The sequence below is a fragment of the Lolium perenne genome, chromosome 5, assembly GCF_019359855.2.
Source record: "Lolium perenne isolate Kyuss_39 chromosome 5, Kyuss_2.0, whole genome shotgun sequence".
NCBI classification, from domain to species: Eukaryota; Viridiplantae; Streptophyta; class Magnoliopsida; order Poales; family Poaceae; genus Lolium; species Lolium perenne.
The window spans coordinates 65,441,087-65,468,540 of NC_067248.2; positions in this window are offsets into that span (position 1 = coordinate 65,441,087).

Here is a 27,454-nt window from a genome sequence, read left to right on the forward strand (position 1 = left end):
GTGCTTGTAGGACTCCGTGGAGGCGACCAAGCTCGGCAGCCGACGCACTTGACCATTGCCCCGCATCGATTCGACGGCGGCAATCTTGGCCTGCATCGATTCGACGGCGGCAACCACGCCGGCTGCTCGCACTTCTTGCACGGGTTCGGCGCAAGCTCGTCGACGCAGCGCCGACAGCCCATATGACCGCCCTTGCACCGCACGGAACAACGTACGTGGCATCGCTTGTCATTGACATTTCTCACGGTGTGAACCTAAGAATGAAATCGGAAGGGAGCGACCTTGGATATGGGGTTTGAAGGGCAGCAGCAGAGGGGGCACAAGAAGAGGGCCTCCTCCATCTTCGTGAGAAGAGTGATCGGGAAAACGAGAACGGGATGGGTTCTTTTTTATACATGCCTTGGAGTGGAGTATGGATACTACTACTTATAGGAAGAACTTCCTTGCTAAGAATCGGCGTCGGCCGTACGCAAGCATAGATGCACCAAATGCTCTGCAGCTTGTCAAAATAAAAGGACAGAGGTGCATTGACTTGAAGTCTCCAAAGCTCATTGTGACTTGGGGCCACCATCTACCAACCATTTGAGATCCAACGTTCCAAACTAATCTCTTATTTCAACCTAAAAACAAAAATTACGAAAAAAATCCAGTAGAAATGTAGATGCCTTGTTCTAAAATCTGTGAATATTTCATCCCACTCTGACGATTAGCTTGTGATTAAAGAGCTTTTTACATATACGAGCACTAGTTTAAACTAAATACTCCTTCGATTCATATTAATTGACTTCAATATGGATGTATCTAGAACTAAAATGTGTCTAGTACATCCATATTAGAGTCAATTAATATGAACCGGAGGGAGTATATATTTGCTCACAAACCTTTGATTCAAATCGAATGAAACTTCACCAAAATATAAATCGAAATATGCACGATTAACTGGAAGTTCTTGAAATATTTCTGAGCAATTATAATAATTATTTAGTTTAAATTCTAAGTCGATCGCATACATTGGATCTGAGATGGATGGTGGATGGTGGCACCAAGTCACCGTGAAACTTGGAAGTATCAAGTCGTTGAAGCTCTATCCCAAAATAAAAGCTTCGTGAAGGGGGCGCTTTGGTTCAAAAAAGAAGACAAAGGCAAGCGGTTGTCAAACAATACCCATATAGTCAAATGTACTCCTCCGATTCAAATGAATTGACTCAACTTTGTCTAGATATATGGATGTATCAAGTCACCGAAGCTAAAATAAAAGCTTCATGAAGGGGGAAGTTTGGTTCGAAAAAAATACAAGTGCCAAGCAGTCACAAATAGTACCATAACGTCAAATGTACTCCCTCCGATTCAAACGAAATGACTCAACTTTGTATTTTGCATGTTAAAGGTTTTTCGTAAAACTTGGCCAATCTTAACATAGTTTGCCTTTCTAAAAAAGATATAAGCCCTAAGGCTCATTTGATTCATAGGATGGGAAAACCATAGAAATATGGAAAACATAGGATTGAGATTTAATGGCTAGTTGAATCATATAGGAAGATGAGTTGTGTTTGATTGTGCCAAAGGAAATTTTCCATGAGGTATGACCTAATGTTTTATTCTTATAGGATTTGCACTGCAAGATTCCTATAGGATATGTTCCTATGAATCAAACAACTAGTGTGGGGAAAATTCACATGTGATCTAAATCCTACATAATTCCTATACAAATCCTATATATGAATTTTAGTTGTTAGGTCACTTAAAATGACTTCACTTGAAGAGTTACATTTTTGTTTTTTTCTGAATTAGTAGTGATGCCTAACCATATATATACCTAAACCAAGAGAATCAAAGATAAACTTATGTATATTAATAGTAAGCGCATATATGAATGTTTTTTATCTACAAACCTGTGGTCATATATATGTACATAGAAACATGCATATATACTAGTTTTTGTACCTTGGTGTGTTCCTCTTTTGGGCTATCTCTTTTTTGTTCACCGATTCACAACCAACGCCCTAGATTAATTTGGCACTTAAAAAATAACATTTTGTTTTTGGCGCACTAACACAAATAGTAGTAGCACGGTCAACACTGTAGAGAAGTACAAACTAAATGTGTGTGGGAAAAAATGACTTAAAGTGACCATTACATTGAGAAAAAGGGTAGAACCAAGCATTGCACAGGAAAAAGCAAGTGTAGTGCCCATAAGAAAAAAACAAGTTGGGTTATACTCCCTCCATCCTGAAATAATGGGTGTAGAGTTAAAATTTGTCCATAAAAGAGTGTACTTCTCGTTTTGCAATGCACTTCAAAATTTGTCCACAAAAGAGTGGTAGTAAAAAATATTTCTTTCTCATCACGAGGGATATAGTTTCTTCACGACTAGTACGTACTACCTCCATCACAAAGCTTAAGTCTTTTTTTAAGAGTCAAAGCAAGTAAAGGTTGACGAAAATTTAGAACAATCTATCAACTAATATAATATTTTGTAGATACCATACCAAAAAAAATCGTTGTCTATGTATTGATATTAATTTTGTATTTTGCATGATAATGATTTTTGGTAAAATCTTAGTTTACCTTGACATAGTTTGAGCTTCTAAAAATAATATAAGCCTTACGCTTTGGGATGGAGGTAGTAGTATTTAGCATAATATGGTTTTCTTATTTACTACATGCATTTAGATCATTGGAGGTGGAAAAGTTGAAGAGGAAAGTGATGGTCGATGACAGTTTCCCAATGTAATAATAAAATCCTTAATATGCCTTGAAAACCCACACGTACGCTCTTTCTAGGACAGAGGCTATGAGGTAATGCACCCACGCGCTGTCATCTGCCGGTTCGTGCTATGTCTCCCAAATCTTGAAATATCGTCGCTATCCATTTCACGTCCACACATCTCCCTCTCTCCACGGACTAGGAAAAAACCCTCTCGACACTTCCCCTTCCCATTCCACCGATGGACAGCCCAACCGACGCCGTCAACGCAGCCAAAGCCAAAGCCGCGCGGCTGGCCTTAGCCGCAGAGGAGGCGTGCAGAGCCGCGACCGCAGCACGCATGGCCGCAACGGCGGCGATCATTGCCGCAGCGGATGCCAAAGACGGCGGAGGCCATTGCCGAAGGTCGGGCCATCGGTCGCTCATCGGCATCTCGATGCTGTTGGTAGATGGGTCCACTCTCTTGGGAAGCATCCCCTAGATGACGAGGACGAGGTTGAACTCATCTTTGAACCGCCGCCGCCGACCTTCGACGAGAATATCGTCGACGAGGGGAGGAAGTATGTTCCGATTCACCTCTCTCCCTTATTCAACATAGCCCCGTATCGATTTGCGCTATGGTCTCTCCCTCTTTTTTTGCGCTATAGCGTTTTGAATTAGCGTCAATCTTTTTAGATTCATATTCGCATTAGTTGCAACTGCTACATATTTGCTTCACATCCGATTCACCTCTCTCCCTTATTTAACATAGCCCGTATCGATTTGCTCTATGGTCTCTCCCTCTTTTTTTTGCGCTATAGGGTTTTGAATTAGCGTCGTAATCTTTTTAGATTCATATTCATTATTAGTTGCAACTGCTACATATTTGCTTCACCTGTTTATTTGGCATGTATCAAAGTTGCTATCGATGAGGTTGACAGCGATGTCGAGTCGCGTCATAGGAAGGCCAGGGCCACTCTCAACAAGCTTAAGGCGGGAAGTTCGACAAGTATTGGAGTGAACCCCGGACTGGTGCCAGAACACTGCCCCTTCGCACAAAGAGCATAAAGGTTGACTTTCGAAGCGTCTGCAAGATGCCGAAGCCGGTGGGTCCGGCTGTCTCAAAGTTGGGGAAACCGTTAACCGATCCGGCTTCATAGCCAACCACATGGCATATGGGCTATTCCTAAGGAAGAAATTGAACCAAGCTATCGAGACCGGTCGTGTGCCTCCTCCCAAGCCCAAGCCACCAAAGATTAAAGGTATGGGCAGCAAGAAGCGTAAGAAGCGGGACCAGAAGAAGATGGTAAATATACTCCGTAAATCGTTGTGCATGTTTGTCTCTCCTACCGCTTCAAAAGCGGCATCTTTTGTTGAACTCTGTTTATGTTTGCTGCTCAGCAGCCGTTTGTGGTGAACCTATTAGCTTAATTAGGGGTTGTTGAACTATGTCCGTGTTGAACCTTGCTTAATTAGGTTGTGTTGAACTCTGTTTGGGTTGGCGTGGTAATTGGGGCATGGTGCTACCCTGTATTTGCGGGACCCCAAAAAACTTGCAAATACGAGTGATGCATCCAAAAGGAACAAACTTCTTACATGGTAGACCCCGATTAAAGCAAGAAATGCGATCGGGTCCTTAACAGCCACCGCCCGGATTGATCGGGTATTTTGCCCGCCTACCGCATGTGACTTGTGCTCACCGAAGTTTGGGACCTCACGCATGGGCACCACACGTAAGTGACAGACCTGTTGGTGTAAAAACTCGAGTGATTATTATACTCGCATTAGTACAAAGTTTCCTATGGATTCAAGGGTTGGAAAGCCAAGTTAACTCATTTTCATGACTAAGAAGGAGCTGTGCTTACTTTTTCATTTTCATGTTTTAACTTGTTTAAATCTTGGTCAAACAAAGGATCTGACCAGGATTCAAGTGGGCATAAAAATTCAAAAAGAAATAAAAAAACCAAAGCACATAAGCTTCTTATGTCATATAGTAAGCATTACAGTTGATCAACGAAGTCTAGACATATTCAAACCAGAAAAATATTGTATATACCCCCTAACCCTAAACTCTGTCTTATGAAGTCAAGCATGAAGAAAAGTGGTTTTGGGTTTCAAACATTGGAAATTGAAAAACTCCCAAAAGCTTCATTTTGGAGTGACTAAGAAGAATCCAGGCTTTCATTTTCATTTTCATGTTTTAAATTGGTTTAAATCTTGGTCAAACCTAGGATTTGACCAAGATTCAAATGGACATAACAAATTCAAAAAAATCAAAACCAAACACATAGTCTTTTGATGTCATATAGTAAGCATTCAAGTTGATAAACAAAGTCTAGACATATTTAAACAAGAAAAATCATGTATATACTTGGCCCCTAACCCTAAACTCTGTCTTATGAAGTCAAGCATTAAGAGGAGTGGTTTTGGGTTTCAAACATGGAAATTTAAAAACCTCCCAAAAGCTTCATTTTGGAGGGACTAAGAAGAATCCAGGCTTACTTTTCATTTTCATGTTTTAAACTGGTTTAAATCTTGGTCAAACCTAGGATTTGACCAAGATTCAAATGGGCATAACAAATTCAAAAAAACTAAACACATAGTCTTTTGATGTCACATAATAAGCATTCAAGTTGATAAACAAGGTCTAGACATATTCAAACCAGAAAAATCATGTATCTACCCCCTACCCCTAAACTTTGTCTTATGAAGTAAAGCACGGAGAGATATCATTTTGGGTTTCGAACATGGAAAATTTAAAAAAACCTCCCAAAAGCTTCATTTTGGAGTGAATAAGAAGGATCCACACTTACTTTTCATTTTCATGTTTTAAACTTGTTTAAATATTGGTCAAACCTGCAAGGATTTGACCAAGATTCAAATGGGCATAAAAATTCAAAAAACGAAAACCACTTCTCTTCGTCCTTGACTTCATTAGACAGAGTTTAGGGTTGGGGTATATACATGATTTGTAATGTTTAAATATGTATAGACTCTCTTGATCAACATGAATGCTTACTATAACTTAAGAAGCTTAATTATGTGCTTTGGTTTTTCATTTTTTGAATTCTTTATTGAATTTTTATGCCTATTTGAATCTTGGTCAAATCCTAGGTTTGACCAAGAATTAAACAAGTCAGTAACATGAAAATGAAAAAGTAAGCCTGGATCCTTCTTATTCACTCAAAAAATGAAGCTTTTGGGAGGGTTTTTGAATTTTCCATGTTTGAAACCCAAAACCATTCCTCTTATATGCTTGACTTCATATATATCACAGAGTTTAGCCTTAGGGGTATATACATGATTTTTCTAGTTTGAATATGTCTAAACCTTGTTTATCAACTTGAATGCTTACTATAAACCAAAAATTCATGTATCTACACCTAACCCTAAACTATGCATGAAGAGAAGTGGTTTTGGGTTTCAAACCTGGATATCTCAAAAACCCTCCCAAAAGCTTCATTTTGGAGTGAATAAGAAGGATCAAGGCTTAATTTTTCATTTTCATGTTTTAATCTTGTTTAAATCTTGCTCAAACCTAGGATTTGACCAAGATTCAAATGGGCATAATTTAAAAAATGAAAAATCAAGGCACATAGTCTTCTTATATATGTCATATAGTAAGCATTCAATTAAGTTGATAAACAAGCTCTGGACATATTCAACCCGTAAAAATCATGATGAATCTACCCCCTATATATCCCTAAACCCTAACTTATGAAGTCAAGCATGAAGAGAAGTGGTTTTTGGTATAAATCATGGAAATTTCATATTCATGTTTATTAAACTTGTTTAAATCATGGTCAAACCTAGGATTTGACCAAGATTCAAATGGGCATAAATATTCAGAAAAAACAAAAAATGGAAAATCAAGGCACATGTTTTAAACTTGTTTAAATCTTGGTCAAACCAAGGATTTGACCAAGATTCAAATGGGCCTAAAAATTTAGAAAAAAATCAAAAAGAGAATGAAAAACCAAAGCACATAGCATTCTTATGTCATATGTATAGTAAGCATTCAAGTTGATAAACAAGGTCTAGACATATTCAAACCAAAAAATCATGTATATATCTACCCCTAACCCTAAACTGATCTGTCGATCTTATGGAAGTCAATCATGAAGAGAAGTGGTTTTGGGTTTCAAACATGGAAATTTCAAGAACATCCCAAAAGCTTCATTTTAGAGTGACTAAGAAGGATCCATGCTTACTTACTCGTTTTCACGTGTTAAACTTGTCTAAATCTTGGTGAAACCTAGGATTTGACCAAGATATGATTCAAATGCTAAAATTAAAAAAGTCGTAAAAATTAACAACCAAAGTACATAGTCTTCTTATGTCATATAGTAAGCATATTCAAGTTGATAAACAAGGTTTGGACATATTCAAACCATACAAATCATGTATCTATACCCCCTAACCCTAAACTTTTTCTTATGAAGTCAAGCATGAAGAGAAGTGGTTTTGGGTTTCAAAGATGGAAATTTCAAAAACCTCCAAAAACTTCATTTTAGAGTGACTGAGAAGTTAGCATTAAAGTTGATAAACAAGGTTTAGACATATTCAAACCAGACAAATCATGTATCTACCCCTAACCCTAAACTCGGTCTTATGAAGTCTAGCATGAAGAGAATCGTTTTGAGTTTCAAACGTTTAAGCCAAAAGCCCCATTTCAAATATTTCAAACTTATTCAAAGTTGGTTCAAATTTGAAAGACATACAAGTTATAGCACACATAGTGCATACATTTTCACACATACCGCACTAGATGCTAACCCTATAGTTTGAGGCCACTTGGATGAGGTCGAAAAAGTTCTTGGATTAGAATCGTGTTGTTCGAACCCCGTAGTTGGATTTTTTGAACCTTGATCTGTAGTACAGGCAAAACCCTAGTTTAACCTATTTAATTATAGATTCGTATATCGATTTTTCTACCTTTTTATTATTACTATGCTGCAGATGTGTTGCGTCTGCCGAGTGAAACTCTGAGGAAGAGGGATCACTGAAGGAGAGAAAAAAGGCAGAGCATTATGGTGTCTTCCCTTTTTCGGGTGATGATGATGATGTTGACTGTCACAGTGGTTTGTCGGTGCGCAGGAGGTGCGAGCGAGCGAGCGAGCGAGCGAGTCGAGCGAGGCCGAGAATGAGAGAGATTTGTTTTTTTGTGTGAGAGGGACAACCGAAGGATCCGTAGGACCCACAGACTTCCAATACGCATCCCGATGCGTCTTCTCTTGACAAAGAAGATGGCTGGGAGTTGGCGTACCTATTGCACGTGACTTGTGCTCACTCAAGTGTGGGACCTCACGCGTGGGCACCACACGTAAGTGACAGACCTGTTGGTGTAAAAACTCGGTTGATTATAATAGTGCATTAGAACAAAGTTTCCTATGGATTCAAGGGTAGGAAATCCAAGTTAACTCATTTACATGACATTATTTTTTCCATGAAGCAAAGTTAACACTATCAATTGGTACATTTTGGAGTGACTAAGAAGGATCAATGCTTACTTATCCGTTTAATTTCACGTGTTAAACTTGTCTAAATCTTGTTCAAACCTAGGATTTGACCAAGATTCAAATGGGCGTAAAAATAATTAAAAAAATGTAAAAATGAAAAACCAAATCACATAGTCTTCTTATGTCATATAGTAAGCATTCAAGTTGATAAACAAGGTCTAGACATATTCAAACCAGACAAATCATGTATCTATACCCCTAACCCCTAAACTCTGTCTTATGAAGTCAAGCGTGTGAAGAGAAGTGGTTTTGGGTTTCAAACATCGAAATTTCAAAAACCTCCCAAAAGCTTCATTTTAGAGTGACTAAGAAGGATACATGCTTCCCTTTACATTTTCATGTTTTAAACTTGTTTAAATTATCTTGGTCAAACCTAGGATTTGACGAAGATACAAATGGGTGGGCACAAAATTCAAAAAAATCATAAAAATGAAAAACCAAATCACATAGTCTTCTTATGTCATATAGTAAGCACTCAAGTTGATAAACAAGGTCTAGATATATCCAAACCAGAAAAAGCATGTATCAGCCCCCGCTCGATCTTATGAAGTCTAGCATGAAGGGAAGTCGTTTTGGGTTTCAAACATTGAAATTTAAAGAACATCCCAAAAGCTTCATTTTAGAGTGACTAAGAAGGATACAGACTTCCCTTTTCATTTTCATGTTTTAAATTTGTTTAAATCTTGGTCAAACCAAGGATTTGACCAAGATTCAAATGGCCCTAAAAATTCAGAAAAAATGAAAAGAATGAAAAACCAAAGCACATAACATTCTTATGTCATATGTATAGTAAGCATTCAAGTTGATATACAAGGTCTAGACATATATATTCAAACCTAGGATTTGACTAAGATTCAAATGGGCATACCAAATTCAAAAAACAAAAACCAAACACATAGTCTTCTGATGTCATATAGCAAGCATTCAAGTTGATAAACAAACTTGTTTAAATCATGGTCAAACCTAGGATTTGACCAAGATTCAAATGGGCATAATTTTAAAAAAAATGTAAAATCAAGGCACATAGTCTTCTTATGTCATATAGTAAGCATTCAATTAAGTTGATAAACAAGGTCTAGACATATCAAACCAGAAAATTCAGGTGTCTAGCTACCCCTAACCCTAAACTCTGCACGAAGAGAAGTGGTTTTGGGTTTCAAACATGGATATTTCAAAAACCCTCCCAAAAACCTTCATTTTGGAGTTAATAAGAAGGATCAAGGCTTACTTTTTCATTTTCATGTTTTAATCTTTTTTAAATCTTTGTCAAACCTAGGTTTTGACCAATATTCAAAAGGGCATAATTTAAAAAAAAATGAAATATCAAGGCACATAGTCTTCTTATGTCATATAGTAAGCATTCAATTAAGTTGATAAACAAGCTCTAGACATATTCAAACCAGAAAAATCATGATGTATCTACCCCCTATATATCCCTAAACCCTAACTTATGAAGTCAAGCACGAAGAGAAGTGGTTTTTGGTTTAAATCATGGAAATTTCAAAAACCCTCCCAAGAGCTTCATTTTGGAGTGACTAATTAAGAAGCATACATGCTTACCTTTTCATATTCATGTTTTAAACTTGTTCAAATCTAGGTCAACAAACCTAGGATTTGACGAAGAATCAAATGGGTATAAAAAATTTAAAAACAAGCTCTAGATAAGCTCAAGTTGAAAAACAAGTTCTAGACATATTCCAACCAGAAAAATCATGCGTGTACCCCCTATATATATATCCCTAAACCCTGACTTATGAAGTCAAGCATGAATAAGAGAAGTGGTTTTTGGTTTCAATCATGGAAATTTCAAAAACCCTCCCAAGAGCTTCATTTTGGAGTGGCTAAGAAGGATAGATACTTAATTTTTCATATTTATGTTTTAAACTAGTTTAAATCATGGTCAAACCTAGGATTTGACCAAGATTCAAATGGGCATAAAAATTCAAAATAAATGAAAATAAATGAAAAACCAAGGCACGTAGTCTTCTTATGTCATATAGTAAGCATTCAATTAAGTTGATAAACAAGGTCTAGACATATTCAAACCAGAAACATCATGTATCTAGCTACCCTAGCCCTAAACTCTGTCTTGTGAAGTCAAGCATGCATGAAGAGAAGTCGTGGTTTTTGGTTTCAAACATGGAAATTTTAAAAACCCTACCAAGATCTACATTTTGGAGTGACTAAGAAGGATATATGCTTAATTTTTCCTATTCATGTTTTATTAAACTTGTTTAAATCATGGTCAAACCTAGGATTTGACCAAGATTCAAATGGGCATAAAAATTCAAAAAAACAAAAAAATGGAAAATCAAGGCACATAGTCTTCTTATGTCACATTAGTAAGCATTCAATTAAGTTGATAAACAAGGTCTAGATATATTCAAACCAGAGAAATCATGTATCTACCCCCTAACCCTAAACTCTATCTCATGAAGTCAAGCATGAAGATATGTGGTTTTTGGTTTAAAACATGGAAATTTCAAAAACCCTCCCAAGAGCTTCATTTTGTAGTGCACTAAGAAGGATATATGCTTAATTTTTCATATTCATGTTTTCAACTTGTTTAAATCATGGTCAAACTTAGGATTTGACCAAGATTCAAATGGGCATAAAATTAAAAAAACAATAAAATGAAAAACAAATGCACATAGTCTTCTTATGTCATATATATAGTAAGCATTCAATTAAGTTGATAACAAGGTCTAGACATATTCAAACGAGAAAAATCATGTATCAAGCTACCCCTAGCTAACCCCAAACTCTGTCTTATGAAGTCAAGCATGAAGAGAAGTACGTGGTTTTTTGGTTTCAAACATGGAAATTTCAAAAACCCTCTCAAGAGCTTCATTTTGGAGTGACTACGAAGGATACATGCTTAATTTTCATATTCATGTTTTAAACTTGTTTAAATCATGGTCAAACCTAGGATTTGACCAAGATTCAAATGGGCATAATTTAAAAAAATGTAAAATCAAGGCACATAGTCTTCTTATGTCATATAGTAAGCATTCAATTAAGTTGATAAACAAGGTCTAGACATATCAAACCAGAAAAATCATGTATCTACCCCTATATATCCCCAAACTCTGTCTTTATGAAGTCAAGCATGAAGAGAAGTGGTTTTTTGGTTTCAAGCATGGAAATTTCAAAAACCTCCCCAAACTTCATTTTAGAGTGACTAAGAAGGATACAAGCTTGCCTTTTCATTTTCATGTTTTAAACTTGTTTAAATTATCTTGGTCAAATCTAGGATTTGACAAGATTCAAATGGGCAAACATATGATAAGTGATGCAAATATCATTTCTAAGTGCGGGCAAACCAGAGATATGTGGTTTTTGGTTTCAAACATATTCAAACGAGAGAAATCATGTATCTACCCCCTAACACTAAACTCTGTCTCATGAAGTCAAGCGCATGCATGAAGATATGTGGTTTTTGGTTTCAAACATGGAAATTTCAAAAACCCTCCCAAGAGCTTCATTTCGAAGTGATTAATTAAGAAGCATACATGCATGCTTACTTTTTCATATTCATGTTTTAAACTTATTCAAATCTTGGTGAAACCTAGGATTTGACCAAGATTCAAATGGGTATAAAAATTTAAAAAATACAAAAAAGGTCTTCTTATGTTATATAGTAGGCATTCAATTAAGTTGATAAACAAGTTCTAGACATATTCAAACAAGAAAAATCATGCATGTATCTACCCATAACCCTAAACTTTGTTTCATGAAGTCAAGCATTGTGGTTTTTGGTTTCGAACATGGAAATTCAAAAACCCTCCCAAGAGCTTCATTTTGAAGTGACTAAGAAGCATACATGCTTACTTTTTCATATTCATGTTTTTAACTTATTCAAATCTTGGTGGAACCAAGGATTTGACAAAGATTCGAATGGGTATAAAAATTCAAAAAAACAAGGTCTTCTCTTATGTTATATAGTAAGCATTCAATTAATTTGATAAACAAGGTCTAAACATATTCAAACCAGAAAATCATGTATCTACCACCTAACCCTAAACTCTGTTTTATGAAGTCAAGCATGCATGAAGAGAAGTGGTTTTTGGTTTCAAGCATGGAAATTTCCATGTTTGAAACCCAAAACCACTTCTCTTCATATGCTTGACTTCATATGACAGAGTTTAGCGTTAGGGGGTAGATACATGATTTTTTGGTTTGAATATGTCCAGACCTTGTTTATCAACTTAAATGCTAACTATATGACATCAGAATGGGCATAAAAATTTAAAAAAATTAAAAATGTAAAACCAAAATTTAATTGGGAGGAAAGGGTACATGAATTACAATTAAAAAACAAGGTAACTTAAATACTTGGATGCCCCAAGATGTGTGGAAGCCCAAAACAATGGCAAAACATATCATGTGCGCATGCTGCATCCAATTCAAGTAGAACACATAGTAGGCACCGATAGTTTGACCTAAATTTGAAATCAAAGAGAAGGTGGTTAGAAAAAATCAAAATTGGCAAAGCAAAGCATGAAATCAAAAAATTGTGATGCACTCTAGCTATGAAAATTATCAAACAATGCAAACCAAAATGATTTTTTAGAGGAATACTAGTTCAACTTATTTAATTTTTTATTTGTAGGCCAAAATCAAACCCCGTAGTTGGATTTTTTTTTCAACTTGATCTGTAGTACTGGGGAAAACCCTAGTTTATAACCTATTTAATAATAGATTCGTAGTCGATTCTTTTACTTTTTTATTATTACTATGCAGCACATGTGTGTTTGCCCGTCGAGTGAAACTCGGAGGAAGAGGAATCACTCGGAAGGAGAAGAAGGGAGAGCAGTCACGGGGCCCCTCTTATTGATGGTGTATATTCTTTTTCTGGTGATGTTGACTGTTGTGCAGGGTTTGTCAGTGCGCAGGAGGTGCGAGCGAGCGAGCGAGCGAGCGAGTCGAGCGAGGCCGAGAATGAGAGAGATTTTTTTTTTGTGAGAGGGACAACCGAAGGATCTAGAAGGACCCACAGACTTCCAATACGCATCCTGATGCGTCTTCTCTTGACAAAGAAGATGGCTGGGAGTTGGCGTACCTATTGCACGTGACTTGTGCTCACTCAAGTGTGGGACCTCACGCGTGGGCACCACACGTAAGTGACAGACCGTTGGTGTAAAAACTCTGTTGATTATTATAGTGCATTAGAACAAAGTTTCCTATGGATTCAAGGGTAGGAAATCCAAGTTAACTCATTTACATGACATTATTTTTTCCATGAAGCAAAGTTAACACTATCAATTGGTACATTTTGGAGTGACTAAGAAGGATCAATGCTTACTTATTCGTTTAATTTCACGTGTTAAACTTGTCTAAATCTTGTTCAAACCTAGGATTTGACCAAGATTCAAATGGGCAGAAAAATAATTAAAAAACAGAAAAATGAAAAACCAAATCACATAGTAAGCATTCAAGTTGATAAACAAGGTCTAGACATATTCAAACCAGACAAATCATGTATCTATACCCCTAACCCCTAAACTCTGTCTTATGAAGTCAAGCATGTGAAGAGAAGTGGTTTTGGGTTTGGGGGTATATATACATGATTTTTATTGTTTAAATATATATAGACTTTGTTGATCAACATGAATGCTTAATTACTATATGACATAAGAAGTTTATGTGCTTTGGTGTTTCATTTTTTTGATTTCTTTTTTGAATTTTTATGCCCATTTGAATCTTGGTCAAATCCTAGGTTTGACAAAGATTTAAACAAGTTTGAAACATGAAAATGAAAAAGTAAGCTTGGATCCTTCTTAGTCACTCCAAAATGAAGCTTTTGGGTGGGTTTTTGAAATTTCCATGTTTGAAACCCAAAACCACTTCTTCTCTTCATGCTTGACTTCATAAGACAACGTTTAGGGTTAGGGGTAGATACATGATTTTTCTGGTTTGAATATGTCTAGACTTCGTTGATCAACTTGAATGCTTAGTATATTACATAAGAAGACTATGTGGTTTGGTTTTTGATTTTCTTGATTTTGTTTGATTTTTTATGACCATTTGAATCTTGGTCAAATCCTAGGTTTGACCAAGATTTAAACAAGTTTAAAACATGAAAATGAAAAAGTAAGCATGGATCCTTCTTAGTCATGACAATGAGTTAACTTGGCTTTACTACCCTTGATGAATCCATAGGAAACTTTTTGTACTAATGCAAGATAATATTCTGGTTTGAATATGTCTAGACCTTGTTTATCAACTTAATTTGAAAGACATACAAGTTATAGCACACATAGTGCATACATTTTCACACATACTGCACTAGATGCTAACCCTATAGTTTGAGGCCATTTGGATGAGGTCGAAAAATTCTTGGATTAGAATCGTGTTGTTCGAACCCCGTAGTTGGATTTTTTGAACCCTTGATCTTTATAACTGGGCACAACCCAAGTTTAACCATGCAAGATTCAAATGGCCCTAAAAATTCAGAAAAAATCAAAAGAATGAAAAACCAAAGCACATATATAGCATTCTTATGTCATATGTATAGTAAGCATGCATTCAAGTTGATAAACAAGGTCTAGACATATATATTCAAACCAGAAAAATCATGTATATATCTACCCCTAAAACTCTAATTAAACTATGTCTTATGAAGTCAATCATGTAGAGAAGTGGTTTTGGGTTTCAAATATGGAAATTTCAAGAACCTCCCAAAAGCTTCATTTTAGAGTGACTAAGAAGGATCCAGGCTTATCTTTTCATTTCATGTTTTAAACTTGTTTAAATCCTGGTCAAACCTAGGATTTGACCAAGATTTATGGGCATAAAATTCAAAAAAATCAGAAAAATAAAAAAACCAAAGCACATAAGCATATTCAAGTTGATAAACAAGGTTTGGACATATTCAACCCATACACAAATCATGTATCTACCCCTAACCCTAAACTCTGTCTTATGAAGTCAAGCATGAAGAGAAGTGGTTTCGGGTTTCAAACATGGAAATATCAAAAACCTCCCAAAAACTTCATTTTAGAGTGATCGAGAAGGTTGCATGCTTCCCTTTTCATTTTCATGTTTTAAACTTGTTTAAATCTTGGTCAAACCTAGAATTTGACAAGATTCAAATGGGCATCAAAATTCAAAAAATCAGAAAAAGAAAAACCAAAGCAATAGTTTTCTTATGTCATATAGTAAGCATTAAAGTTGATAAACAAGGTCTAGACATATTCAACCAGACAAATCATGTATCTATACCCCTAACCCCCTAAACTCTGTCTTATGAAGTCAAGCATGTGAAGAGAAGTGGTTTTGGGTTTCAAACATCAAAATTTCAAAAACCTCCCAAAAGCTTCATTTTAGAGTGACTAAGAAGGATACATGCTTCCCTTTTCATTTTCATGTTTTAAACTTGTTTAAATTATCTTGGTCAAACCTAGGATTCGACATGATTCAAATGGGCATCAAAATAAAAAAAAAACAGAAAAAGGAAAAACCAAAGCAATAGTTTTCTTATATATGTCATATAGTAAGCATTAAAGTTTATAAACAAGGTCTAGATATATACAAACCAGACAAATCATGTATCTACCCCTACTGTCGATCTTATGAAGCTAGTCTACTAGCATGTGAAGGGAACTCGTTTTCGGTTTCAAACATAGAAATTACAAGAACATCCCAAAAGCTTCTCCATTTTAGAGTGACTACGAAGGATACTGACTTCCCTTTTCATTTTCATGTTTTAAACTTGTTTAAATCTTGGTCAAACCAAGGATTTGACCAAGATTCAAATGGGCCTAAAAATTTAGAAAAAAATCAAAAAGAGAATGAAAAACCAAAGCACATAGCATTCTTATGTCATATGTATAGTAAGCATTCAAGTTGATAAACAAGGTCTAGACATATTCAAACCAAAAAATCATGTATATATCTACCCCTAACCCTAAACTGATCTGTCGATCTTATGGAAGTCAATCATGAAGAGAAGTGGTTTTGGGTTTCAAACATGGAAATTTCAAGAACATCCCAAAAGCTTCATTTTAGAGTGACTAAGAAGGATCCATGCTTACTTACTCGTTTTCACGTGTTAAACTTGTCTAAATCTTGGTGAAACCTAGGATTTGACCAAGATATGATTCAAATGCAGAAAATTAAAAAAGTCGTAAAAATTAAAAACCAAAGTACATAGTCTTCTTATGTCATATAGTAAGCATATTCAAGTTGATAAACAAGGTTTGGACATATTCAAACCATACAAATCATGTATCTATACCCCTAACCCTAAACTTTTTCTTATGAAGTCAAGCATGAAGAGAAGTGGTTTTGGGTTTCAAAGATGGAAATTTCAAAAACCTCCAAAAACTTCATTTTAGAGTGACTGAGAAGTTAGCATTAAAGTTGATAAACAAGGTTTAGACATATTCAAACCAGACAAATCATGTATCTACCCCTAACCCTAAACTCGGTCTTATGAAGTCTAGCATGAAGAGAATCGTTTTGAGTTTCAAACGTTTAAGCCAAAAGCCCCATTTCAAATATTTCAAACTTATTCAAAGTTGGTTCAAATTTGAAAGACATACAAGTTATAGCACACATAGTGCATACATTTTCACACATACCGCACTAGATGCTAACCCTATAGTTTGAGGCCACTTGGATGAGGTCGAAAAAGTTCTTGGATTAGAATCGTGTTGTTCGAACCCCGTAGTTGGATTTTTTTGAACCTTGATCTGTAGTACAGGGCAAAACCCTAGTTTAACCTATTTAATTATAGATTCGTATATCGATTTTTCTACCTTTTTATTATTACTATGCTGCAGATGTGCGTTGTCTGCCGAGTGAAACTCGGAGGAAGAGGGATCACTCGGAAGGAGAGAAAAAAGGCAGAGCATTATGGTGTCTTCCCTTTTTCGGGTGATGATGATGATGTTGACTGTTGTGCAGTGGTTTGTCGCATGCGCAGGAGGTGCGAGCGAGCGAGCGAGCGAGCGAGTCGAGCGAGGCCGAGAATGAGAGAGATTTGTTTTTTTTTTGTGAGAGGGACAACCGAAGGATCCGTAAGGACCCACAGACTTCCAATACGCATCCCGATGCGTCTTCTCTTGACAAAGAAGATGGCTGGGAGTTGGCGTACCTATTGCACGTGACTTGTGCTCACTCAAGTGTGGGACCTCACGCGTGGGCACCACACGTAAGTGACAGACTGTTGGTGTAAAAACTCGGTTGATTATAATAGTGCATTAGAACAAAGTTTCCTATGGATTCAAGGGTAGGAAATCCAAGTTAACTCATTTACATGACATTATTTTTTCCATGAAGCAAAGTTAACACTATCAATTGGTACATTTTGGAGTGACTAAGAAGGATCAATGCTTACTTATTCGTTTAATTTCACGTGTTAAACTTGTCTAAATCTTGTTCAAACCTAGGATTTGACCAAGATTAAAATTGGCATAAAAATAATTAAAAAACAGAAAAATGAAAAACCAAATCACATAGTCTTCTTATGTCATATAGTAAGCATTCAAGTTGATAAACAAGGTCTAGACATATTCAAACCAGACAAATCATGTATCTATACCCCTAACCCCTAAACTCTGTCTTATGAAGTCAAGCGTGTGAAGAGAAGTGGTTTTGGGTTTCAAACATCGAAATTTCAAAAACCTCCCAAAAGCTTCATTTTAGAGTGACTAAGAAGGATACATGCTTCCCTTTACATTTTCATGTTTTAAACTTGTTTAAATTATCTTGGTCAAACCTAGGATTTGACGAAGATACAAATGGGTGGGCACAAAATTCAAAAAATCAGAAAAATGAAAAACCAAATCACATAGTCTTCTTATGTCATATCGTAAGCAATCAAGTTGATAAACAAGGTCTAGATATATCCAAACCAGACAAATCATGTATCTACCCCCTGTCGATCTTATGAAGTCTAGCATGAAGGGAAGTCGTTTTGGGTTTCAAACATTGAAATTTAAAGAACATCCCAAAAGCTTCATTTTAGAGTGACTAAGAAGGATACAGACTTCCCTTTTCATTTTCATGTTTTAAATTTGTTTAAATCTTGGTCAAACCAAGGATTTGACCAAGATTCAAATGGCCCTAAAAATTCAGAAAAAATGAAAAGAATGAAAAACCAAAGCACATAACATTCTTATGTCATATGTATAGTAAGCATTCAAGTTGATATACAAGGTCTAGACATATATATTCAAACCTAGGATTTGACTAAGATTCAAATGGGCATAACAAATTCAAAAAACAAAAACCAAACACATAGTCTTCTGATGTCATATAGCAAGCATTCAAGTTGATAAACAAACTTGTTTAAATCATGGTCAAACCTAGGATTTGACCAAGATTCAAATGGGCATAATTTTAAAAAAAATGTAAAATCAAGGCACATAGTCTTCTTATGTCATATAGTAAGCATTCAATTAAGTTGATAAACAAGGTCTAGACATATCAAACCAGAAAATTCAGGTGTCTAGCTACCCCTAACCCTAAACTCTGCACGAAGAGAAGTGGTTTTGGGTTTCAAACATGGATATTTCAAAAACCCTCCCAAAAACCTTCATTTTGGAGTTAATAAGAAGGATCAAGGCTTACTTTTTCATTTTCATGTTTTAATCTTTTTTAAATCTTTGTCAAACCTAGGTTTTGACCAATATTCAAAAGGGCATAATTAAAAAAAAATGAAATATCAAGGCACATAGTCTTCTTATGTCATATAGTAAGCATTCAATTAAGTTGATAAACAAGCTCTAGACATATTCAAACCAGAAAAATCATGATGTATCTACCCCTATATATCCCTAAACCCTAACTTATGAAGTCAAGCACGAAGAGAAGTGGTTTTTGGTTTAAATCATGGAAATTTCAAAAACCCTCCCAAGAGCTTCATTTTGGAGTGACTAATTAAGAAGCATACATGCTTACCTTTTCATATTCATGTTTTAAACTTGTTCAAATCTAGGTCAACAAACCTAGGATTTGATGAAGAATCAAATGGGTATAAAAAATTTAAAAACAAGCTCTAGATAAGCTCAAGTTGAAAAACAAGTTCTAGACATATTCCAACCAGAAAAATCATGCATGTACCCCCTATATATATATCCCTAAACCCTGACTTATGAAGTCAAGCATGAAGAGAAGTGGTTTTTGGTTTCAATCATGGAAATTTCAAAAAACCTCCCAAGAGCTTCATTTTGGAGTGGCTAAGAAGGATAGATACTTAATTTTTCATATTTATGTTTTAAACTAGTTTAAATCATGGTCAAACCTAGGATTTGACCAAGATTCAAATGGGCATAAAAATTCAAAATAAATGAAAATAAATGAAAAACCAAGGCACGTAGTCTTCTTATGTCATATAGTAAGCATTCAATTAAGTTGATAAACAAGGTCTAGACATAATCAAACCAGAAACATCATGTATCTAGCTACCCTAGCCCTAAACTCTGTCTTATGAAGTCAAGCATGCATGAAGAGAAGTACGTGGTTTTTTGGTTTCAAACATGGAAATTTCAAAAACCCTCTCAAGAGCTTCATTTTGGAGTGACTACGAAGGATACATGCTTAATTTTTATATTCATGTTTTAAACTTGTTTAAATCATGGTCAAACCTAGGATTTGACCAAGATTCAAATGGGCATAAAATATCAAAAAAACAAAAAAATGGAAAATCAAGGCACATAGTCTTCTTATGTCACATTAGTAAGCATTCAATTAAGTTGATAAACAAGGTCTAGATATATTCAAACCAGAGAAATCATGTATCTACCCCCTAACCCTAAACTCTATCTCATGAAGTCAAGCATGAAGATATGTGGTTTTTGGTTTAAAACATGGAAATTTCAAAAACCCTCCCAAGAGCTTCATTTTGGAGTGACTAAGAAGGATATATGCTTAATTTTTCATATTCATGTTTTCAACTTGTTTAAATCATGGTCAAACTTAGGATTTGACCAAGATTCAAATGGGCATAAAATTAAAAAAACAATAAAATGAAAAACCAATGCACATAGTCTTCTTATGTCATATATATAGTAAGCATTCAATTAAGTTGATAACAAGGTCTAGACATATTCAAACGAGAAAAATCATGTATCAAGCTACCCCTAACCCCAAACTCTGTCTTATGAAGTCAAGCATGAAGAGAAGTACGTGGTTTTTTGGTTTCAAACATGGAAATTTCAAAAACCCTCTCAAGAGCTTCATTTTGGAGTGACTACGAAGGATACATGCTTAATTTTCATATTCATGTTTTAAACTTGTTTAAATCATGGTCAAACCTAGGATTTGACCAAGATTCAAATGGGCATATATGAATCTTTAGCAGGTGCGTTTTTTTTACTAATCCATATGGAATATTTTGATAAAACCCTTTTAGAAGGCTTTGTTAAGGCCTCAAGGACAATGAGTTGGGAGGAGGCCAGGTAGACTGTAGCTAGGCATTGATTCGGAATTTATGATGCTTGCGACTTGCTTGCGTGGCTTGTTGATTTCCTGTGTGACGCAGCTTTTTTTTTGACTGCCCAGCCATGGATAGGTCATAGGAGTGCAGAGCTGTAGGCGGTGCGGATAAGTACGCGGGGCATTGATGATGTAGGTGTGTTCGGTTGCCCACGCGAGTGCAGAGCTGTAGGGTTATGCGAGTAGGCCTTTAAACTGGGAGGTGGCACAAGAAGATTTTAGTAAGGAATGGTTCCTTTCCAGAGGAATGGAATGGTTCCATCCCCGTTCGGTTTGGACAAAAAGGAGGTACAGAATGGTACTGTTTTTTGTTCGGTTGGAGGAATTGGAGAGCAGAACGGAATGTGGTTAAACTAAACTTTTGTCTAAGAATCGTAATTAACAATGGCAAATAGTCTTTTAAATCTTAAAATCGTAATTAACAACGCCTAATGGCCTTTTTAATCTTAAAATCGTAATTAATGTTATTTTTTGTATGGTCGGGGAATTTGGAGAGTAGAACGGAATGAAGTTAAAGTTTAATCTTTTGTCTAAATATCGTAATTAATAGTGGCCTTTTTAATCTCAAAATCATAATTAACAACAACTAATAATTTTTTTGGTTGGATTAGTGAAGTGCTTTGTAATTAATAGCGGCTAAGTAACAGCCGTTCCACCACATTCCACCGATTCGGTGGAATGGGTGCATTCTGCATATGGGGAGAATATTCCCTTTCGAGGAACCACTCGGTTCCGTTCCATTCCACAACCGAACACAAGAATGGGCTCTAGGTGCGGAATGGTTCCATTCCATTCCACTTGGTTCTGGAACCGAACACACCCTAAATGCGTTGCAATGGAAAATGACAGTGTGTGGTGGCCTGATGGTGAAGAAGAAAGGTCGGGCGAAGAGTTGTTGGCTAGAGTCGGTTTTATACGAATCGACGAGGTGCGGGATAGTTTGATTTTAAGGGCTCCTTTCATTCACAGGATAGGGAAATCATAGGAGTAGGAATGTAGGATTGGGATTTGGGATGACATGTGTAGTTAAATCCTATAATAAGATGAGTTGCGTTTGATTGCGCCAAATGAATTTTTCCATGAGGTAGGACCAAATATTTAATCCTATACTAGGATTTGCACTACTTGATGATTCCTATAGGATTATTTCCTATTGGATATGTTCATATGAATCAAACTACTAGTGTAGGAAATATTCCTATAAGATCTAAATCCTATTATCTTATACCAACCTAATATGAATCAAAGAAGCCCTAAAGGATTTTCGAAGGAATCATGTACGAAGTATGATTTTTCTAAGTCACCCAACATATATACTAGGAATAGAACTAAGTAGTACCATATACTTAGGCCCGCATGCACAAATATTAAGTGTGGATTGAGGAAGTCGATAACTTGGGAAAAAACTTTCGCAACTGCACACCTATGTTACCACCCTTGCGACGCTAATTGTCGTAGAGCTGACCTAGAACGAACTCTTGTCTCGGTTAACATGAGAGAGATAAGGGATAAATACAATTGTGATACACTTTCCTAATATTTTGTTGAATGAGATAATCTTGTGTTTTCCTAATAGGGTTAATTAAGTACACATTTGGCAGCTCGTGTGTTGCATACGTTGGTGAACTTTAGACCCCAACTATATATTATTATTTGAACTCACCTCTAACACTTAATTATGTATAATAAGGTCCCTAACTAACCTCAAACACAATTAGGTATAACAGCGGTCCATAACTAACCTCAAACACTTAATTAGGTCTTACATTGCCCCCTTAGACTACCCCTTACCCTCAGCGACGTACGCAACATGGTGTTTGGGTTGAATGGCCCACCCTATTTTAAAATGTTTTAGTTAATTAATTATGTAAAAAATTATCACATATAAAGTGGAAAAAAGAAAATTAGTAAGGTGTGCCCACCTGGCCTACGGTTGTTTTGTGCGTCCTCCACTGCGTACTCCTCTTGATCTGTGACGATGAACATAGTTCTTTAGAACACATGCAACACTTACAGTTGATAGGCCGTTGCAAAGCTAATCAATGATAAAACCTGCTTTTATAATCCATTGTACTTTGATTTAATTAGTCCCTCTAATGGACCCCAACTATGTGTGCTTGAGATTTAGCAAAATGCTTTGCCGCCGTGCCACATAACAAATAATAAACAGACCAATCAAGTTTTTATCATTGCTAGACCTAACTAAGTGTTCAAGTGCTCAATTTTGACCACATTAGAGTTGAGGGGCCAAACATAATTCTTAAATACGTGAGGGACCGAACATATACTTCTAAACACCCGAGGGACAAGACAAATTTGAGTACTATTGTTATTATTAGACTAGTCACAATGGGGAGTATCATATAATAGTATCATACATATGATACTAATGTACGATATTATTTTCACAGTCCATAGTATCATCATGTAGTAGTATAATATGTTACATGTATTTAGGGATTTGTAGAATCTCAATACAAAAGTGTGTACAAGATTTGTTTGGCAGTAATTTTTCTAGTTCTACATGATATGATACGATATCTACCTATGATACCACTATCGTCTCTTTCATCATTAACTGATATGACACATCAACATTTTGCATGCATGTAGTGCATGATACTACTTATGATATTGCCATTGCGAGTAGTCTCCCTTTGTCCTAGAGTACAATGCCAATTTGTTTTCGTGAGGCAAACTTAGACTAATACTTGGGCCCGCCAATTATGAGTTGCATGTCATTCAAAACTATATCATCGGATGCTTGTTTCGATGAACTTTCCAATGGTATATTTTGCGGATGTCATAAAATTAGGCTGGTCATACTATTTCTATAGTGGGTAGTATCATGGAGTAGTATCATAGTAATGCTACATTTATTATTTTTTAGAATCTCAATGCAAATTTGTGTACAAGATTTGTTTAGCATTAAGTTTTCTCGTTGTTTGCGCTATGATACAGTATCTACCTATGTTACACTAATCTCCTCTCTCCTACTTAATTAGCTGCCACATCAACATTTTTGTGGGACCAATGTGTATGATACTAGCTATGATACTAGCACTATCATGTGGGTACCTAAATCTCGAGTCAAAGTTTGACACGAAACCGATGTGGACTTTATTCATGGTGGAAGGGAGTAACAATCATAAGCACATTATTATTATTGTTTGAACAACATTTTATTTGATGTGCCATAAGAAGTTTAGAAACTCCTAGCCTGCGGAGGTGGCGTTTTGGCACACGCGTGCATATGCACCAATTATAGAAAATGATTAAAAAAATTATATAAATGTTAATTTTTTTGGTATACATTGTGACATCATATGTTCGTTCACAAGTTTTCGTGGAAAAACGACATTTTGTGTGGCGTGTAAAAAAAGGCAAAAAATATACCGTACGTAGTCGTGTTACAACATCAAAATTTGTCTTTTTTATAGGAGCCACATAATTTTTTTGTGAGAAAACTTGTGTACCAACATAAAATGTCTAGATATACATGTAAAATTTTAGTTTAGAATTTTTTGACACTTTGAAATATGGATTCACATAATGGGAGCATATGCTCCTATGAGGCAAAGTGCATTTCCGCTAGCCCCCGCCATTTCTTATATCTCTATATTGTCTATATATCTATACCTCTACCCCCTTGGATTCCTGAACAGACGTACAGTACTAGTATGGCCTACTATTTATTATTATTACATACTCTAAAAAAAACCTACTGCAGCCAAAATTTAATATCATCGAGCGGTAAAATTCCCCGCCAACGCCCAAATATCTCGCGCCGCAAAGTTTCAGATCTGCGAATATTTTTTTCCTCAAAAGAAGGACTGCGAAATTCCCTTCTACTCCTCTATCGCCCAGCTTCGCCCTAGTTTCGCCCGCAAGCCCTCGTAGAAACCGCCCCTCTTGCCTACCTCCGTATCTTCCCGGCCGCCGCACTTCGCCGTTCAAGCTGCCACGGCTTCAAACCCCGAGGCTGCCCTATCCGCTTGATCCGCACCTACTCCGGCGTCCACCGCACCGTATCTCGTTCGCCGACTCTATCGACCACCGCACCCGACCAGCTTCGCCGACACCGACGCCCCGTGCACCGCACATCATCTCGCTTCACCGACCTTCTAGTTCGGCCGGCGCGCTGAACACTTCATCGACCGCCCAGATGTCCTTCTCCGACCCCCAAGATCTGCTTCCCGGCACCCACCGCAACAGCAGTCCCTCGCCGACCTCCACGTCACCCGTAAGAACGCGGAACACGTCTAAACGCCGCCGTAAATAGGTAACCGTACATCCCTGCGCGTTTTGTTCTGTTAGGAGTATTGCAGCTGACTGTATTTCTGAATTCGTGCTATATTTCTAACTTACAAGTGCTTTCGTTGATAACCACCTCATCCTTTAGGTTTAAACACGACGCATAAGTATGTTTTTCCGTGACCAAACCCACCCATTCGCTGAAACTCTACATGGTATCGTAGCCTAGGTTTCCTTCCGCTAGCCGCCACAAACAAGACCAAACAAGTTCTTCCTTTGATCACAAAACCCACCGTTGAGATGTAGAAATCCAGTGCGGCGGGAGGCCGCATCAGTGCTGCGTCGGTTGCGGCTATCACACACAGCCGATGTGAGCTGTGTGAGATCGGCGACTGCTCGCGCGGGGAGAAAGAAGAGGGTGAAGATCGTTTTGGTTTAGAAAGGAGAGAAGAGGAAGTGAATCCGTGGCGTAGAGATCTGGATCCGTGTGAGGGGCGTGTTGGAGGCGTGCGGAGTGGGGCGAGCCTTTGAGCGCAGGGTGGAGCCGGAGGTTGGTGCTGGACGTTGACCAGCGCGAGCCGGTCGATGTGGCCAGGTGCGGTACGCCAGGTTGGCCAGGGCGCGCAGACGAGGCGCCATCCGAGTGGAAGTGAGGAGAAAATGGAGATGTGAGGCTGTGAGGATATGTGGTGATGGAGTTGATGAGGCTGCGGTTGAGTCGTGATGGAGTTGATGAGGCTGCGGTTTAGTGGTGATGGTGATGGTTGTGGATATGTCCAGGGGAAAGGCATGCGTGCCTGAGGTGAGATCGGTTGAGGCCTGACTGGGATAGGCATGGGTGCTTGAGGAGTGGATGGTTGAGGCAGGAGTTGGCTGGGGGTTTGTGGGAGAGACGGAAGAGGTGGCCGGGGCGAGTGGAGAAGAGAGGCTGAGGACATTGAGGCGAGTGTGGATGGTTCTGCGGAACTTGTGTGGTGAGGCAGCCGGGGTTGTTGAGGACGTGTATGGTTAGGAGTTGTGCGTATCCCGCATGGTTGAAGCTGGATATCTTCGCTGCTGATGAAGAGATGAATCGAGATGACAAGATGATGGAAAGTGCAATGCTGTCATGTATCCTAGGAGTTATGCTGAATGTTCATTACTGGTAGTTGTCATATGTGTCATGTTGTTGTTGCAAGATGGCCATGGTTGTTTACCCATGATCATCTTGAGGGGGTGTGTTACCATGAGTGAGTTTAGTAGTAGCGCTGTAGTAATATTGTATCCAGTGTGAGGCCCATAGAGGCCCATGTCCAGTAGTATTGTAACCCTAACTCAGATGATATAAATACACAGTGTGGTGGTCTGAGTAACCTAACCCACCCATTCGCTGAAACTCTACAAAATATGAGCCACCAATCATGAGCCGTTGAATGCTCTACATGTCCACGATTGACAACAACAACAACAACAAAGCCTTTATTCCCAAACAAGTTGGGGTAGGCTATACAAGTCCACAATTGACACGATTACAATTTCTCACTATTTGGCCGTAGGCTACTGCTCTAGTTACATCATGTTTGATATCTTTCTGCGATCCTGTATTACATGTTTATGCACGTCATAATGCTTCTACCAAGGTTCAAAAAAGCGCTAGGCGCTAAGCGAGCGGTGAGGCACTGCTTAGAGGAACTGCTGCTTAAGCGAGCTTAAGCGCCGCTTAAGCGCTCAGGCTAAAATCGTACGAACATGAAACAGGGAAGTCAAGATGGGCACATATACCCCTATAATATGCTGTAAATTTGTATCCTAAGCATGTAATGCTACATTTCTGAGGAATACGGGGATTAATACCTTGGTTAGCCTCGGTTTTGCTCCAATTTCTTATAAACACACAAGCAGCTAAGCAAACAATGTAACAAACACAAACAAGCAGCTAAGCTTTACTGGAGTAGCAAGCAGCTAAGCAAAGAGAGGAGTAGCAAGCAGCTAAGCCAGACCTAATCACCATCAATGCATCGAGCAAGGAGCAGAGCAACACAGGCAACACACCAACACTCGCATAGAGGAGATTCTAGCACAAAACACGACCAGATTCCCTGTCTCGCTTAATCGAACGCTTAGGCCAAAAGCGAAGCGGAAGACAACCGCTCAGCGCTTAAGCGCGCTTAAGCGTACCTAGGCGTACGCTTTTTGAACCATGGCTTCTACTACTATTTGGTGTCAATTTAATTATAGCAAAGCCGTGACTCAGAATCGTTTGTTATTATTACACGTGCAACAGGCACATCTTACACTCATAAACGTAGAGTAAAGCTCGCCTATAATCATGTAAGTACCTGCTGTTTTTTGTATATTGCTTAATGCAAACTTCTATATCTTGGACCTGTTTCGTTTACAATTGGCCTCTCCTTCATGCAGAGGAGAAACAGTGAGGCACCAGGTTCTTCTCGTCCAAGTACCCGATGAGGTCCGTGTGACTCAAAAAAGCTCACGTAAGTTCCCTCGTTTTTTTTTTGGAATGTTAATTTACCTCCTGTGCATAGTTCAATTGCATCATTTTCTCGTATGT